A 3,859-nucleotide genomic window follows, 5' to 3' on the forward strand; every position below is an offset into this window, starting at 1 on the left:
TTTAACTGCTTGACAAAGCTGCGATAGGAGCTGAACTGCTGTAGAGAAGTCCAGGTTTTCGTTGGTACTGGTTCGTACTGACGCCGAATGAACCATAAGTTAACCACGCAGCCAACCAACCAGCGCCGAAGCTAACCTTCTTCGTCTTCATCCTCGGATTCTTACGGCGGTGGACAGCCGCCATTAAGGTGTACTACCGCCACCTAGTGGCGTAGGCGGTGTTTACACCCAGAAAACAAAAGAAACGCATATCTTATATTTAACTGCTTGACAAAGCTGCGATAGGCGGTGATCTGCTGTAGAGAAGTCTAGGTCTTCGTTGGTACTGGTTCGTACTGACGCCGAATGAACCATAAGTTAACCACGCAGCCAGCTAACCAGCGCCGAAGGTAACCTTCTTCGTCTTCATCCTCGGATTCTTACGGCGGTGGACAGCCGCCATTAAGGTGTACTACCGCCACCTAGTGGCGTAGGCGGTGTTTACACCCAGAAAACAAAAGATCTTATATTTAATATCCATTGTAAAGAGTTGTATAATTAATTGCTGAATGCATTTTCCCAATTCAAAGTACACCCCCTTGTCTCTTATACAATATTTGCACCGCACCTCCTGACACGCTTCACACCCTCCTGCAGCATGTTACCGTGTTAGCGGTGTGTCAAAGAAGGTTGAATCAGTTCATCTGGATACGTTTATTGACAGATATACGTTTCATCACTCATCTAAGTGACCTCTTCCGTCTAAACTGACTGCAGGTATCCCCACCCTTATAAACAACACATTTGCATAACGACCGAAACCAACGATCAGATTCATATACAAGTAACCATTAACTAGAGTTTCAATGGCCATGTGCACTATTCACAGAGGATTGGGGAATGGTTGATGGTTGTATCCTTGATAGGGAGGAACGCTGGTTTGAACGAGGAGTCAACGAGGCCATCTATGTGAAGGGGGAACGACCATCCCTGAACGGGGGGGGGGGGGACTAAGACTACATCTGTCGTCAAGTCTGGTGTTATGGTGGAAACCATGAGTATGGTAGAAATACCCACGAGATCTCTCATGTGGCTTAAAGGTGTACTGCAGATATAAAAAAGAAGACTGTGTAGCGAATTCGGGGCGCAGTCTGGGAGACTGTCGCCACAGCCTGGGAGACTGACGCCACAGCCGGGACGCAAACCCGTGTCTCCCACTGCGCAAGCGACAACGTTAACCAGTTGACTAAAGGGTCCGACCTGTTTATCAAGGACCAACGTGTCTACTAATTCATGCACTCTACCCTACCCCCCTCCTTCGCTTCAGCATATCAGCGCCTTCACGCCTCTGGGCGCATATAGTCCATGGGCCAGACGATATTTCGGTACACTCAAGGTGGCAAAACTTACTTATAATTTTTGAAAGGATCCATGTCTGTAGATGATATTTTGGTATGATAACCATTCCTGAGTGGCAGCTGTATCACAGTTATCAGCTCATGAAGTTAACCACCCGCTAAACTAAATTGCATTTTAGACGCTGGTGCATATCCTGGTTTAGCCTCATGGTAAGGACATTTTTCAATGTTCTATAATATTGTCTTTGGTATCATTTTAAGGGGGACCTTCTTAGCTTTCATTCAAGCCCTGTTGTGGATATTTCTCACAAATATAGAGGTCACTTGAGCTCTTCAACCCGTCAATAACACACATCTTTCTGCAATGTTCGCCTAAACTATATACTTTCTTTTAGCCCTGTGGCATCTAGGAATATCAGGGACACAAAACACAAACACTGGAATACTCACAGGACTGTAAAGATTCAGGAAATGTATAATATACCCATACTATTTCATTGTGTGAGGTGATTGTGAGCCTTAAATGAGAACTAGACCAAAGCCAGTTAGGTCACAAACTGGTCTCTATACATTTGTTTAAATACACAATCAAAATACATGATAAAAAGGAATACCATAGTGAGGTAATGAACTATTTTAATATTTTAAACAACATTGACATTTCCTTAGTCAATGATACATGTAATCCCATATCATTAGTGGGTATATGTAATGGTAATGGGTAGGGTAATGGGTATATGTGAATATGGTTACATTATTGTTAGTGTACTCCCCAAGTTCAAAGTCCAGTTCTGGACCATCCTGCTGTTTTTGGTTACTGCAGGTCTGTAACCTGCACATGTCTGTGCATGGAAGTCCATTTGACAGGCACATGCAGCTTGGCATTTTGCATGAATGCACACACTTGCATGTTAGCATTTCCAAGACCACATCTGGTGCAGGTGGGGAGCGCATCCAGTAAATGGCCAGCTTGCCTTCATCGTCTGTCCATCCATACTCAGTAGGGCTTGGCACCACAGGGTTAGCCTGCAGACAGCACTTCCATATTGCTGCCTGATAGTTGGCTCGTTGAACATGCATAAAGAGACAGTCTCTACATGGTGGCAGCTGGCTGGACTCAACCTCTCCCCTTTTGGTGCAGAAGAGCTGGTAACGCAGTTTGTTCACCTCAGCAGTGCTGCTATTAGCAACATACATCCGACAGGTGAACTGCTCAATTTTCTGGAACAGCTCATCACTCACATTCCATGTCTGTCCCAGTTGACTAAAAGTCTCTTGGCAGGAAGTGTGCTTTCTCACTATCTTCAGGGCATTCAGCTTCCCTCGACCAGCGAATGCACTGACAGTGTCGCAGCCTGTGAAGGCATGTAAGCCAATTAGGCTGTCACAGATGCTGCCTCCAAGTGAACTTGCCAGTTTGGTGATGTCGACAAACCGTGTGCGGTTCTGAGTCCCACACTTCTGGTAGATGGGACAGGTGATGTCCTTCTGGAAGCTAAGACAAAGCACCATGACATCAGTGTCCTCAGCTGTGATGATAACTGACTTTGAGCCCGCATTTGCTGCATGCAATGCATGCAGGAGCAGACGGGTGTCAGCTTCTTCATGTGTGGAGTGCAGTTCTGCTGCTTCCTCACACCCATCTTCTGTCAACTTGTAGCAGGTTTCCTCACAGGTCATGTACAACACCTTGCCATGCAGCATAGCTCTGTATCGTGGGAGTTTCCACTCTTCCACCAGAAACTTGATGAGACTGGTCTTGTTGGAGGAACTGCACAGAAATTTTCTCCACTGCTGGACGTGGTGTCCCCCTGCAAGATTCTTGTACTGGAGAGTGATGTCTCCACCCCGGTTCAGTCGTTCAGCATCTTTGATCGAAGTCTGGTGATAGACATCAAAAACAACATCAATCCTCCCACTCTGTGCTCCCTCATGGAGGACCTGGGTCAAGGCTGACTCTGCCACCTGTGCAAAGGTTTTGTTGTTGCCATTCATTTTTTGGACCAGGCTCATCCCATCAATGATGGAAGTAGATGGGATTGGGATGTCTTCTGCAGGAGATACATTCTTTTCAAGCTCTCTGGCAAGTGCAGCCTTGTTTGTTTTTCGTAAGGACCCATCAGCATTTGCCAGTGCCCATGGTAGTGGGCCCAATGGGTATGCAAGGACATCCTTCAGATTCACCTTCCTGCTTTCAGCCACCAGGATCATGTGACTGAAAAGGTTTCTATCTGCCTTCAGAACCACATCCTGTGCTTTCTTTCCATGAGCTTGTTTTGTGCTGACATTGGAGAATGTTTTCAGACTTTGCTTGGTTATCTTGTCGTGGAATTTCACAGGTGGTGGGTCTGCTTCTAACCTTGTTTGCTGGAATGCTTGGTAGGCCTCTTCTCCTTTCTCAAGAGCTCTCAAGAGATCTATGGTCACATCAGGTGGAGCCATGTTGCCAGTGGAGAGGCTAACCAAATCAATCTCATCAGGGGACATAGGATTGAGCCAGTTATTCTCCATAAGGTCCATGA

This window comes from Lampris incognitus, chromosome 2, assembly GCF_029633865.1.
Source record: "Lampris incognitus isolate fLamInc1 chromosome 2, fLamInc1.hap2, whole genome shotgun sequence".
Lineage (NCBI taxonomy): Eukaryota > Metazoa > Chordata > Actinopteri > Lampriformes > Lampridae > Lampris > Lampris incognitus.